The sequence below is a fragment of the Rhinatrema bivittatum genome, chromosome 9, assembly GCF_901001135.1.
Source record: "Rhinatrema bivittatum chromosome 9, aRhiBiv1.1, whole genome shotgun sequence".
In the NCBI taxonomy this organism is placed as follows: Eukaryota; Metazoa; Chordata; class Amphibia; order Gymnophiona; family Rhinatrematidae; genus Rhinatrema; species Rhinatrema bivittatum.
Window position 1 is genome coordinate 220,859,849 of NC_042623.1, and position 15,049 is coordinate 220,874,897.

Consider the following 15,049-nt stretch of genomic DNA (forward strand, 5'->3'; position numbering starts at 1 on the left):
CTAACAAACCTGCTTCATTTTTTTGAAGGGGTTAATAAACACGTGGATAAAGGTGAACTGGTAGATGTAGCGTCATGAGAGGCTTCTAAGAAAACTAAAAAGCCATAGGATAGGAGGTGATGTCCTTTCATGGATTACAAACTGGTTAAAAGAGTAGGATTAAATGGACAATTTTCTCAGTGGAAAAGGGTAAACAGTAGAGTGCCTCAGGGATCTGTACTTGGACCGGTGCTTTTCAATACATATATATATGATCTGGAAAGGAATACGACGAGTGAGGTTATCAAATTTGCAGACGATACAAAATTATTCATAGTAGTTAAATCACAATCGGATTGTGATGCATTATAGGAGGACCTTGCAAGACCGAAAGATTGGGCATCCAAATGGCAGATGAAATTTAATGTGGACAAGTGCAAGGTGTTGCATATAGGGAAAAATATCCCTTGCTGTACTTACAGGATGTTAGGTTCCATTTTAGGAGCTACCACCCAGGAAAAAGATCTAGGCATAATAGTGGATAATACTTTAAAATCGTTGGCTCAGTTTGTTGCAGCAGTCAAAAAAGTAAACAGAATGTTAAAAATTATTAGGAAGAGAAAGCAAATGTTGCTTACCTGATGTAACAGGTGTTCTCACAGGACAGCAGGATGTTAGTCCTCACAAATGGGTGACATCGAGGATGGAGCCCACCAGGGAAAACTTCTGTCAAAGTTTAGCAGAACTTTGACTGGCCCCTACTGGGCATGCCCAGGAAGGCACTGACCCTGCAGCCAGCAGGGGTCTCCCTTCAGTCTGATTTTCAAAGCTACAGGCAGTGCCTAAAAAGTACAAATAGAACGAACCCAACACCGCGGGGTGGCGGGCGGGTTTCGTGAGGACTAACATCCTGCTGTCCTGTGAGAACACCTGTTACATCAGGTAAGCAACATTTGCTTTCTCACAGGACAAGCAGGATGGTTGTCCTCACAAATGGGTGAGTACCGAGCTGAGGATGTCCTGACTTGCACCAAATGCACCCAACGGCGTGCAACAGGCACAACAACTGGGGTGGAATTTGGGAAAGGGCATCCGCACCCTACCGGGCAGGTGGAAGGGTGTTGGTACATCATGTTGGAAAAAGGTTACGCAAGACAGACTGGCCGAAGATGGAGTCCTGTCTTCCAGCTTTGTCCAAACAATAGTGGGCTGCAAAGGTATGGAGAGAACTCCAGGTTGCAGCTCTACAGATGTCAGGAAGCGGCACCGATCGAAGGTGTGCTACTGAAGTCGCCATGGCCCTCACAGAGTGTGCTTTGACACGGTCTTGGAAAGGAATGCCTGCTTGCTCATAGCAAAAAGAAATGCAGTCCGCCAACCAGGAGGAAAGAGCCTGCTTACCCACAGGTTGTCCTAACTTGTTAGGATGGAAAGAGATGAATAATTGAGTGCTCTTCCTGTGAGGAACTGTACGGTCTAGATAAAAAGCTAGAGCTCGTTTACAGTCTAAGGTATGCAGAGCCTGTTCCCCAGAGTTGGAGTGGGGCCTGGGAAAAAAGGTGGGTAGTATGATGGATTGATTGATGTGAAACTCCGATACTACCTTAGGTAAAAATTTAGGGTGAGTGCGGAGTACCGCCCGGTCTTGCAGGAGCTTAGTGTAAGGCGGATAGGTAACTAGGGCCTGCAATTCACTAACCCTGCGAGCTGAAGTAACAGCCAAAAGGAATAACACTTTCCAAGTGAGATATTTCAAGTCACAGGAGTGCAGAGGTTCAAAAGGTGGTTTCATGAGACGACCAAGAACCAGATTAAGGTCCCAAGATGGGGCCGGAGGACGTAAGGGTGGCTTCAGATGGAGCAAGCCTTTAAGAAAGCGTGTTACCAGGGGTTGTACTGAAATAGGGACACCTTCGATACCTTTATGGAAGGTGGCTACCGCACTGACATGCATCCTTATGGAAGAGGTTTTAAGACCTGATTCCGATAGATGCCATAAATAGTCCAAGAATTTCGAGATTGGACAGGAAAGGGGATCAAGGGACTGAGAAGTGCACCATGATGTGTACCTGTTCCACTTATATGAATAGGACCTCCTAGTGGAGGGCTTTCGTGAAGCTATCAGGACACGAGAAACCGATTCGGAAAGGTTAAACGGCTGAAGGACTAACCTTTCAACATCCATGCCATCAGGGACAAGGCTTGGAGGTTGGGATGGAGGAGGCATCCGTCGTTTTGAGTGAGGAGATGCGGGTCCTTTCCCAAGGGAATGTGCCTGCGGATGGAGAGATCCTGGAGTATGGGAAACCATACTTGGCGTGGCCAGTAAGGTGCTATCAGGATCATGGTTCCTCTGTCCTGGCGTAGCTTCACGAGAGTCCTCGACAGAAGAGGAAGTGGAGGGAATGCATAAAGCAGACCGGTTGCCCGCTTGAGGGAGAAGGCATCCCTGGGCCGAGAGTGTTGGCTCCGAGTGAGAGCGCAGTAATTGTCCACTTTGTGGTTCTGAGGGGACGCAAAGAGGTCTATGTGGGGATAGCCCCACTTGTGAAATAGAGAGGTCGCTACCAAGGGATTGAGCGACCACTCGTGTGGTTGGAAGACACGGCTCAGCTGGTCTGCCAATACATTGTCCACTCCCGGCAGGTAGGTGGCCCTGAGGTACATAGAGTGGGAGAGGGCTTCCGCCCAAATCTGCGCAGCTTCCTGACACAGAAGGAAGGAGCCTGTGCCTCCCTGCTTGTTTATGTACCACATGGCCACCTGGTTGTCTGTTTAGATCAAGATTATCTGATTCGATAGGTGAGCTTGGAAAGTTCTGAGCGCGTAGCGGATTGCTCGCAGTTCCAAGAAATTTATCTGGTGTTCGGCTTCCTCTCGAGACCAGAGTCCTTGAGTTTGGAAATCGTGCACATGGGCCCCCCCAACCGATGTGGGAAGCATCGGTGGTTAGGATTACTTGGGGATCTGGTGGAAGAAAAGGTAAGCCCTGAAGGAGGTTGACTTGAGTCGTCCACCAGGTTAAAGACAGGCGTAGCGCTTGCGTAATTGTGACAATGGAGGACAGAGGCTGAAGAGCTTGAATCCATTGATGTCGCAGAGTCCATTGGGTAACTCTCATGGCTAGTCGGGTCATGGGAGTGACTTGAACCGAGGATGCCATGTGTCCTAGGAGAATGAGGAATTGGCGAGCCGTGGCAGTGTTTTGAGACTGGAGCTGGCGAGCTAGGGACATGAGAGTCTGCACCCTTTGATGCGGAAGGTAGGCCTTTGCCTGTAAGGTATCCAAGTCTGCCCCAATGAAGGATAAGGTTTGAGATGGGACTAAGCAAGATTTCTCGTAATTGACAAGAAACCCTAAGGAAAGGAGTGTGTGAATTGTCAATGTTAGGAAGGATTGAGCAATCTGTTGGGTGGAGGCCCTGATTAGCCAATCGTCCAGGTAGGGGTAGACGTGGACACCTTCCTTCCTGAGGAATGCTGCTACCATGACGAGGCATTTGGTAAAGACTCGTGGAGCAGACGCCAGACCGAAAGGTAGTACCCGGTATTGATAATGGTTTCGGCCCACCAGAAAACGCAGATTCTTGCGATGGGATTGTGTTATCGCAATGTGGGTATAAGCGTCTTTTAGGTCGAGAGAGCACAGCCAATCCCCCCTTTGCAGCAGAGGGAGAAGCGAGCCCAGGGTTACCATCTTGAACTTTTCTTTTTGAAGGTACTTGTTGAGGGCTCGAAGGTGCAAAATGGGACGTAGCCCCCCTGATTTCTTTGGTATTAGGAAGTACCTGGAGTAGAATCCCTTCCCTTGTTGAGAGGGAGGGACGGGTTCTATAGCATTTGATTGCAGAAGAAGGGATACTTCTTGTTGTAAAGGAGTCAAATGGCTGGTTAGACTCCATGCTTGAAGAGGCGGGGAGTCTGCCGGAAGAGTAATGAAGTTGAGGTGGTAACCCTGTGCGATAATTGCTAGTACCCACTGATCTGAGGTGATCTGTATCCAGTGGTTTAAAAAGTGGTACAGTCGACCTCCCACAGGGATGTCTGGAAGAGGGGTTTGGCATGTGCTCTCTACAGGGAAGTCAAAGGCCCGCCGCAGGCCCAGGGGGAGGGGCTACAGTAGGTCTTTGCTTCCGAGGCTGGCGTGGCTGAGCTCTGTTGGAAGACCGTGCAGGTCGAGGCTTAGCCGACGGAGGATAATAACGACGTGGCCGAAAGAACGACTTTTTAGAGTCCTTCTTAGATGGTTGTTTGGAGGACACCTCAGATGGAGTGGATGAGAGTTGTTTCAACGTCTCGTGGTGATCTTTTAATTCAGCTACAATTTGCTGAATTTGTTCTCCAAACAAATTGTCCCCTAAGCAGGGTAAATCAGATAGATGATCCTGGACCTCTGGGCGAAGGTTGGATGACTTTAACCAAGCCCAACGTCTGGCTGAGATAGCTGTGGCTGAAACCTTTGTGGAAGCATCGAAGATGTCATAGGCCGTTCTAATTTCGTGCTTCCCTGCCTCAAATCCTTTGTGAAGAAGGGCTTGAAGCTGTGGTTGGTATTGTTCCGGCAAGGTGTCAGCGTAGTCTTGCATCTGTTTGAGGATGGCTCTGTTATATTGAGTCATGTAAAGTTGATAAGACGCTATGCGTGAAATCAACATAGCTCCATGATACACTTTCCGTCCCACACTATCTAGGAATTTGTTGTCCTTGGTAGGTGGAGTGGAAGAGTGTGGCTTTAGACGCTTGGCCTTCTTTTGCGCGGACTCAACCACAACAGAGCGATGATCCAGTTGAGGCTTCTGAAATCCTGGTGCTGACTGGACAAGATATGTGGAGTCAGCTTTCTTATTAACTGGTGAAACAGATGAAGGAGATTCCCAGTTTTTCTTTAAAAGATCGAGAAACACCTGGTGAATAGGGATGGAAGCGATGATTTTAGGAGCATCCAGAAATTGGAGCAGTTCCATCATCTGGTGCCTGTCATCGTTTTCAGATTGTAGCTGAAAGGGTACTATTTCCGACATCTCCTTCACAAAATTAATAAAGGAGAGATCCTCAGGAGGAGAACGTTTTCTACTCTCTGTAGGAGATGGTGGTGAAGGTAAATCTGTGTCAGAAGATGTATCATCACCCCAGGTATCGTAGGGATCATGTGGGGCTTGAAGCCCTGAAGGTCCTGGTTGAGGATCCGGGATATTAGGAGGAACCTCCGAGGGCATCGAGCGAAATCTTGATGGCATCGGTGCTGCAGGCGGAACTGGGAATGGCATCGAGGGCTTCGGTGCTGCCGATGGAATCGGTGCCAGTCTTGGAATCGATGGAGCCGAAGGATATATCGGTGGAGAGAGACGAGAAGGCACCGATGGGACCACCCCGGAAGGGGGAATCAGGAACGGTGTTTCTCCTGCCGATGAGAATCCTGTCGGAGACGATGGTGTCGTCGGTGCTACTGGAAGCACCGATGGAAGGGCCGTCATAAGCGCCTCCATGCGGCGCAGTAGCGGTGCTAGAGCTTCCACCAGAGGCTCGGTGGTCGGTTCCCTCCTCGGTGGCGGAGTCGGTGCCGGATTTGGTGCCGGAGTCGGTGCTGGAGGCGGTGCAGGAATCGGTGCCGGAGACAGTGCTGGTGGAGGTTGGAACCTCTGCATCACTTTCTCGATGGCCTCCTGGACCAGCCGGTCCAGTTCTGCCCGGAGACCAGGGGTAACGATACCCGGCTCGACGGGAGAGGGAGGCTGAGGCTGAGCCGGAGGGACCACCGTAACCGGTGGGATCACGGCTCCCACACCCGGAGGGGGTGAGGGTTTCCTCGGTGCCTGCGAACGAGACATGGACGGTGCCAGGTCTGACCGAGGCTTCTTAGTCGGTGGCTCGGCCTGTACGGAGGTCGATGGTTCTGGATCCTCGACGGGCCGAGACTTGTGCCGTCGATGGCGATGTTTGTCTTTCTGATCTCCTCGCCCATCCGGGGAGGGGACAGGAGTCGACGGCCGAGAAGTCATCGATGGTGGACGGTCACCGGAGGGTTGACGTGATGGTGCAACTTTGACGGTGCCGGTTCCGATGACGTCGATGCTATCGATGGCGTTGGGGTGCGAGCATGGAAGAGGAGCCCCATCTTCTCCATCCTGGCTTTGCGGCCTTTGGGTGTCATTAAGGCACATTTGGTGCAAGTCAGGACATCATGCTCGCTACCTAAACACAAAACACAAACCCTATGGGGGTCTGTGATTGACATAGTCCGGGTGCAATCCGGACATCTACGGAACCCCGTCGCCATGGCCTTGGGCCAAAATTTAGCCACGGGATCGGTAATTGCCAACAGGCCTCGAGGGCCAAAATCGACGGAAGTCGATGAAAATCGGCAAAAAACTTACCGGATTTCCGCGAAGTTGAAAAAAATTTGTCGAAGGGAGACCCCTGAGGGGCAAATTTTCTTCAGAAAAAAAGAACCGAATTCCTGTCAGGAATGTGGTAAGAAGAGCTCCTTTCGCCGCGTGGCAACCGCTGCGCGGAAAAAAGAAGACTGAAGGGAGACCCCTGCTGGCTGCAGGGTCAGTGCCTTCCTGGGCATGCCCAGTAGGGGCCAGTCAAAGTTCTGCTAAACTTTGACAGAAGTTTTCCGTGGTGGGCTCCATCCTCGATGTCACCCATTTGTGAGGACAACCATCCTGCTTGTCCTGTGAGAATGGTTAATAAAACGGAAAATGTCACAATGCCTCTATATTGCTCCATGGTGAGACTGTACCTTGAATTCTGTGTAGAATTCTGGTCGCCACATCTCAAAAAAGATATAGTTGTAATGGAGAAGGTACAGACGAGGGCAACCAAAATGATAAAGGGGACAGCTCCCCTATGAGGAAAGGCTGAAGAGGTTAGGGCTGTCAGCTTAGAGAAGAGACGGCTGAGGGGGGATATGATAGAGGTCTTTAAGATCATGAGAGGTCTTGAATGAATAGAAGTGAATTGGTTATTTACACTTTCAGATAACAGAAGGACTAGGGGGCATTCAATGACGTTAGCAAGTAGCACATTTAAGACTAATCGGAGAAAACTCTTTTTCACTCAACGCACAATTAAGCTCTGGAATTTGTTGCCAGAGGATGTGGTTAGTGCAGTTAGTGTAGCTGGGTTCAAAAAAGGTTTGGATAAGTTCTTGGAGGAGAAGTCCATTAACTGCTATTAATCAAGTTTACTTAGAAAATAGCCACTGCTATTAATTGCATCAGCAGCATGGGATCTTCTTGGTGTTTGGGTAATTGCCAGGTTCTTGTGGCCTGGTTTGGCCTCTGTTGGAAACAGGATGTTGGGCTTGATGGACCTTTGGTCTGAGCCAGCATGGCAATTTCTTATAAAAACTAGACGTGGCCATGACAGAACAAAAGAAAAGGGGCCATAGACACTAAATTATGTCGGCGGCTGGCAGGCACCACGAAAGAAAACTTACCAGAAATACTGAAAAACCCTGAGTAGGACACTACAGGGAGGCACTGAGTAGAACCCGGTGATGGAACGATACCGAAAACCACGATGATAAACGATTTTTAGGAGGTGGAGGAGGAAGGAGATTACCAGGCATCGCTGTCGCCTTCGTTTCCTGCACAGCTGAAACCGGGGGTAGAGAAAGCAAGCCTGCCCCAACGGAGCTACAGGGAACGTCCGGGGCCTGACGTCATCAGGATGGAGTCGGTGGAGAGCTCCTCAAAACCCGACCCTCTTGCGGTGCGCCGGCATTGCTTGCGCGCCTAAGGGCCGCGCAGCTTTGTCCAGGAATTTTGGCCAGTGGAGATATATTTAGATCTCCTCCACCTGCAGTAAGTAATAATTTTATTTTCTCTTTTTCATATTAGTATATCTTTCTCCGAAGCCTCCAAGCAGGAATCAAAATATTTAAATACTGGTAGTTGAAAACTTTCAAATTTCCTTGTTATTAATTTCCTTTGGTATTTAAGAATGCCACACACAAAACGGAAGGGGAAACTGAGAGAGGTGACTATTACATCCTCCCAGTGAACCCCTCTCAGCCAAAAATTGAAAGTTTTTTCAACACAGTCCCTGGAAATACTCCCATAGTAGGAGGCACTGTGGTATCCACTACTGAGCTTGATGTGGATTCACCAGCCTCAGTCACTTCATTGAGTCTGGGAGTGCCGAATACTCCTTCCCCCTCCATGTGGAGATAGACTATCTCCACTTCGAGTAATTGAGCCCAACTTTGAAATATCTGGGGAAAAGGTTCTACAAGAAGGAGGTGGAGTAGGACCTTGTAACCGAGGTGAAGGAGAAATCTCTGACACATGTAAAGATCTGATCGGTGTTGGAGTCCCAGATTTAGCTGTCATTGCACCCAATAAAGTGGAAAAGCCTTCAGTAATTACGCTTGATAATGTCTGGACTGCGATTACGACCCTAGAAAAATCTATATCCACTTTGACTAATGTAGTAACAGATATGAATAAAAGGATGTTGAAAATTGAACAACAGAATCAGACACAGAGTATGCAAATGAAAGAACTGGATCAGAAGGTAGAACAAATAGAAAAAATACAAAGTGGACTAATACAAGGGGAAGTAGTTCAGCAAAAATAGCTGGAAAGAATTGAAAATGAATTGAGGTACTTGAATTTGAGGGTGATTAATTTCACTCAAATTAAATGTATTTCGACTCAAGAACAATTTAAACAATACATGAATACGGTGTTAAAGATACCAATAGAATCTACACCACCACTGGCAAAAATATATTTCCTAGCTGGAAGAAGATCGAAAGAGAAAGAGGAAGAAACAGGAGCCTCTTAATGTAACTGAGCTGCTCGAGTCATCAAATGAGGAAACAGTTGAAAAGAGAGGAACAGTTCTGGTAAAATTTATTTTTACCTCTGATAGGGATATGGTATTGAAATTGTATTTGAGGAACCAGACTGTTAAGTATTACAATCAACAAATCTGGATCATCCCTGGTGTCACAAAAGCGACTCAAAATAGAAGAAAGGAATTTTTAGCCTTGAAATATCTGGAAGATCAAGTGGGAGCTCAAATGACTATCCGCTACCCGAGTAAATGTATGTTAAAATTGAATAACAAATTATATCTATTTTGAACCTACAGATTTAAAAAAAGTTCCTAGAGGCTAAGAATCTGATTGGGGACATGGTAGCTGAATAAGGGTATTCGCATAATAGTAAATAGCAGGGTAAATATTATTCCAGTTTAATTAAATATTAATTTTCTTTGAAATATGCTCAATCTAAAATTTTGATTCTTGCCTATTTTCATTGTAATAGGATGTCTAATATTGGGACAAATTAAAAGCTTAATATGAATTTCTTAGAATTCAATGACACAATGTTTCCCTTTTTTCTTATTGTTAAGTATTTTGGTTTTAGAAGTATTGTTAAGTTAGACATCCGTAATATATTATGGCAATGTATTGTCATGAATTATAAAAAATCAATAAAGTTTACATTAAAAAAAAAAGTTTTTCACTAGGTTGGAAACAGCCAATGTGAGTCATGTTGTAGATCTCCTCCTGGAGGGAGGAGAAGTTAGCAATCTGTTATAGATTTCCTCCTGAAAGGGGGTGGAGTTAGCAATCTGTAATAAATCTCCTCCCACAGAGGGAGGCGTTAACAATCTGTTATGGAACTCCTCCAGGAGAGGGAGGAGTTAGTAATCTATTATCAATCCGCTGCTAGGAGTTAGCGATCTGTTATAAGTCCGCTAGGGAGTTGGCAACCAGTTATGGATCACTCCGCCAAAGGAGAGGAACTAACAATTGTAATACTCCGCAGGCGGGGTTGATGATCTGTAGTGGGTTGGCTTCCCACAGAGTGGGAGTCTGTATAATACTGCTCTAGTAGTGTAAGGAATGAACACTTAATATAAATTGGTGAATCCCTGGGCCGATGGCAGATGACAGCGCCCCCAGGAGGATATCCTGAGAGGGACCACCGGCTAGGCTGGAGTATGGAGACAAACACAGATAGTTCTTTTATTAGACAGGAAGTAGAACCACCAGAAGTGGCAGTAGTGAGCTGATGTGCCCGGCAGGGCTGAAGTCCCTCAGATACTGGAATTTTATTTATTTATTTATTTAAGGGTTTATATACCGGAGGTTCCTGTATAATATACATATCACCCCGGTTTACAATGAACAGTAACTATCGCTTCAAGTTAGCGGTTTACAATGAACATGGTTAATCCAGATAACAGGAAAATATATATAATAATGTTAACAATTAAGAAGTAATAATAAATAGATAAAATAACAATTAATAAATAAATAGAAAAATAAATAGATAACTAACAGTAAACATCCATGAAAAATAACAGTAAATAAGATAACAAGTTATGTGAAATATGCTGGGGTAAATGGATGATAAGTGACTGACTTTCTACCTGCTCTTAGCTCTGCGGGAATGCTTGTTTAAATAACCAAGTCTTAAGTTTCTTTTTAAATGTGGAGTGGCACGGTTCAAGGCGAAGGTCTGTAGGAAGTGAGTTCCAGAGTGACGGGCCCGCTGTGGATAGGGTGCGTTTTCTCAGCGCGGATTTAGCTGGTTGGGTGATTAGTCTGTTCTGATAAGCGCTTCTGGTCGGTTTCATGGATGTGTGTAGTTGAATTTGGAATGTTAGCTTGAGAGGCGCGATGTTGTACAAGGCTTTATGTATCATCATTAAGGATTTGAATTGGATCCTGAATTTAATAGGGAGCCAGTGGAGATGAAGGATTGGGGTAATATGATCTCTTTTCTTGGCATTTGAGAGGATTCTTGCTGAGGCATTAAGGACCATCTGAAGTGGTTTTGTGGTGCATGCTGGTAGGCCCAGAAGGAGGGAGTTGCAGTAGTCCAGTTTTGGGAGTATGATGGCCTGTAGTACCATGTGGAAGTCTCTGTATAGCAGGAGTGGTTTTAGTTTCTTTAAGGTTTGAAGTTTAAAGAAACATTCTTTTGTAGTGTTATTGACGAATTTGTTGAGGCTGAATCCGCTGTCTATGATGACTCCTAGGTCTTTTACTTGTTGTGAAAAGGTATCCAGGCTTTGGCTAGTATTAAGAGTTGTGGGTGGGACATAGTTTTCCGGTGCTATAATGAGGATTTCAGTTTTTTTTGTGTTTAAGACTAGGTTGAGGCTGGTGAGAAGGTTGTTGATGGCTGAGACACATTTATTCCAGTGTGACATAGCTTTGTGTAGTGAGTCTTCTATAGGGATGAGGATTTGTATATCATCCGCATATAGAAAATGAATTAGCTTGAGGTTGGTGAGTAATTGACAGAGTGGGAGAAGATATATATTGAAGAGAGTCGGGGAGAGGGATGATCCTTGCGGTACTCCCCTTTTGGATTTGATGGCGTGGGACTCATTGTTGTTTATCTTGACCTTGTATGATCTGTTTTCCAAAAATGATTTGAACCAGTTGAATGCTGCTCCTGTAATGCCAATGTCCGTTAGTCGTTGTAGGAGGCACTGGTGGTTTACAGTATCAAACGCTGATGAGAGATCAAGGAGAGCAAGGAGGCAAGGATGGCCTTTTTCTAGGTTAAAGATAATAGTGTCTGATAGAGTGGCTAATAACGATTCGGTATTCCTCGTCTTGCGAAAACCAAATTGGTTTGGGGTGAGGATGTTGTTTTCTTCAAGAAATTCTGTGAGTTGTTTGTTAACAACTTTCTCCATAGTTTTGGCTATCATAGGGAGGTTTGCTATGGGTCTGAAGTTAGCTGGGTCTGAGGTGGGAAGGTTGGGTTTTTTTCAGAAGCGGTTTTGAGCATGGCTAACTTGAGTTGGTTAGGTACATGGCCTTGGGTGAGAGAACAGTTAATGATGTCTGTGACAGGTTTGGCTATAGTGTTGGTGATCAGACTCAGGGTGTTTGATGGAATATGGTCTGCAGGGTGAGAGGATGGTTTTATCTTCTTGAGGATATTCTCTATTTCTAGTGTGGATGTAGGCTCAAACTTGTCGAGCATTGTTGGAGTTGTGTTAAGTTGTAAAGTGGTTGAGTGCGATGTTTGTTGGCATGTGTGAAGGTGAAGATTGCTGGACGGTTAGAGTGCGAGGTTTGTTGATCTGTTGCGTGCAAAGATTGTTGGATGGTTGATTGTGATGATTGTTGAACGTGGTTTGGAAGTGTAGCTGCTCCTTTGAGAGGGGCTAGGAGTGCTGTGATTTTGTTATCAAAGAAGTCAGCTAGTTCATTCGCTTTGTTGAGAGCTTGATCATCTGGAATGGAAGGCGCAGGGGGTTTAGTAAGAGTTGAAACATATGAGAACAGTGCCCTTGAATCAAAGATGAGGTGGTGGATTTTTTTGGAGAAGAATTCTCTTTTGGTTTTGTTAATGTCGTTTGTGTATGAGTTGAGGCACGTTTTGTAGATGAGGCGGGTGGTTGAAGATGGGTTTTTTCGCCAATTTTGTTCCTTGCCTCTCAGTTCTTGTTTACGTTTTTTCAGTTCCTGGGTGAACCAGGGTTTCCTGTTGTCTTTGTTAGGGTTGATATATTTGGTCGTCATGGGGCATATTTGATCTGCAATCTTTTTAGTGATGTTAATCCATGATAAAGTTGCAGAGTTGGCGTTGGAGAGGTCTAGGTGCACTAGTTCCTTGGCCAGGTGTTCGCTTAGTTGGTCTCCTGAGCACTGTTTCCGGACGGATATAGTTATTGGTTGTGTAGATGTCGTAGGGAGCTTTTTTATATCTAATACCGAAGATATGATACAATGGTCTGTCCACGGTACTGGAAGGCAAGTTGGGATGGTATGTGTTGCGATTCCCTCATTTATGAAGATGAGGTCCAACGTATGACCAGCTTTGTGGGTTGGTTCCGTCACAATCTGTCTGAAGCCCATATTGCTGAGAGAGGCGAGAAGCGTTTTACAGTTGGTGGAGTGAGGTTGGACATCTACGTGCAAGTTAAAATCTCCTAAGAGGATGGCAGATTTTCCAGAGTTTAGGTGTTTTGCTGTGAGATCTATGATTGATGAAGGGTCTGTTTCCAGTGCTCCAGGTGGGGCATAAATTAGGCCGATCGTCAGGTGTTTAGAGTTGAAGAGCGCAAATTCGATATTTGATAGGCCTGGGTATAGAGAGAATATCGTATGCCTGGATGGGAAGCTGATTTATTAGAGCAGTGTCGGTGGGTTTTAACCAAGTTTCTGTGATGGCACAGATGTCAGGTTTTGTGTCGGATAGTAAGTCATTGAGTATATGACTCTTCTTCGAGATGGATTGTGCGTTAAAAAGTGTGAGAGAGAAGAGAGCCAGCCCAAGAAATTGTGTGATCGGTGTCAGCAGGATAGGCCTAAGTCTCTGCTGACGGTTATGATGGGGAGGAGTGGGGGGCTTGGGTGCTCTCAAGTTGTAGTTGTGGATGATGGGGATAGTGAAGATTCCCATGTTAGATGTGAGAGGTGGGGGTGGTTGAGGTCTGAGGCTTGCTGAGCGAATGCAGTCTGAGGAATGCTGGGCGAATGCAGTCTGAGGAATGCTGGGCGAATGCAGTCGGAAGAATGCTGGGCGAATGCAGTCTGAGGAATGCTGGAATGCTGGGCGAATGCAGTCGGAAGAATGCTGGGCGAATGCAGTCGGAAGAATGCTGGGCGAATGCAGTCGGAGGAATGCTGGGCGAATGCAGTCGGAGGAATGCTGGGCGAATGCAGTCGGAGGAATGCTGGGCGAATGCAGTCGGTGGAATGCTGGGCGAATGCAGTTGTTGCCGTCTGAAGAATGCTGGTTGGTATCTGAACAAGTGAGCGTGCGAGTCTGATGTTAGGGGAGGAGGTTGGCCGCTTGTGGGTTGTTCGGTGCTGGTTGAGTGCTAAGTGCTGTAGTATACTTTCTCTGGATGATCTGCAGTGTAGGAGCCGGAAGTAGGTTTGTCAAGAGACTTGTGCCAGGTTACAGCTGCTCCCTGTTGCAGTGAGAGATTGAAACACCGCAATGGGGAGGTGTGGGAAGAATGGCTGTCTTGCGAACCGAATGGGCTGAGTAGTTTCAAATTTCAAGATGGGGCTATCCTGCGGGGCTACACTAAGGGGCACACAAAGGGGCAGGCCCCTTTGTCGCGCTCCTTCGGCGCGCGACGCTCGGCGCGCGGTGCCTGGCTGGATCCAATTTAAAACCCCTCAAGGGCTGGCTCCTATTGGAGGAGCTGGAGCGGTGGGCGGGGCTCCCGTTTTTCGGCGCGGTTTTCTCTCTTTCAGGTTCAAGAAAAGAAAAAAAACAAGCTGTGCTTACAGATTTTTTGCCGCGTTAGTCGTTGCCGAGCTCTCCCCGGGTGGGGAGAGATCTTTGGGGTCTTTGGGGTGCTGAGCTGTAGAGAGAGAGACTATAGGTAGTGAGTAGACAGGGTATGCTGGATACATAACAGTAGTAGACGATACACTCACAGTTGTAGGTATCTGTAAGGGCTTCTATGCAACAGAGAGTCTTCAGTATATACAGGGACAGGAGCCATAGGCGAGTACTGATTCCTATATGCAATGTGGAATGAGAACTCACAATATCTGTGTATGAGATGGCTTCTGGAATAGAAGAGAGTCTTTGGAGAGTTTTAGGAACATGGGCCCTCGTGGAGCGAGTACCGGTTCCTATCTGCAATGACGACTCATGCTCTCCGTACATGCGATAACATCTTAGACAGAAGGGAGTCTTTGGAGATTAAGAACATAGGCCCTCGTGGAGCGAGTACTGGTTCCTATCTGTAATAGAACTCACAGTGTTCACGTCTGCGATCGCTTCCAGGTAGCAAGGAGTCTTCTGAGCATTCAGGGACATAGGCCCTCGAGGAGTGAGTACCAGATCCCGTCTTAGCAATCTGAAATCAAGAAGAGAGAGCAGGGCCCCCGTGGAGCGGGTACCCCTTGGTAAATTTGTGGAGGCAGAGCAGCGGAGAAAGAATTCCCAATGCTAACTCGATTCGTAGTTGCAAGCAAAGACCGTTTAAGTTGGAAGCGGATGACGTCACTATGGGGGGACGCCCCCGAGGTTCGTGCCTTTGCCGGTACAAACTCTGGAGCGCGCGCCCTTACGTCATCAGGAACATGGCGGATCCGCGTCAGGCCAGCCCGAGG

The 15,049-nt window shown here is 46.7% G+C and overlaps 1 protein-coding gene across 3 annotated transcripts in view; it reads right to left on the minus strand.

The window, feature by feature from the left end:
* The window catches only part of DHX36 (DEAH-box helicase 36), a 518,365-nt gene that overhangs the window by 30,320 nt on the left and 472,996 nt on the right, over nt 1-15,049 (minus strand). The window lies entirely within an intron of this gene.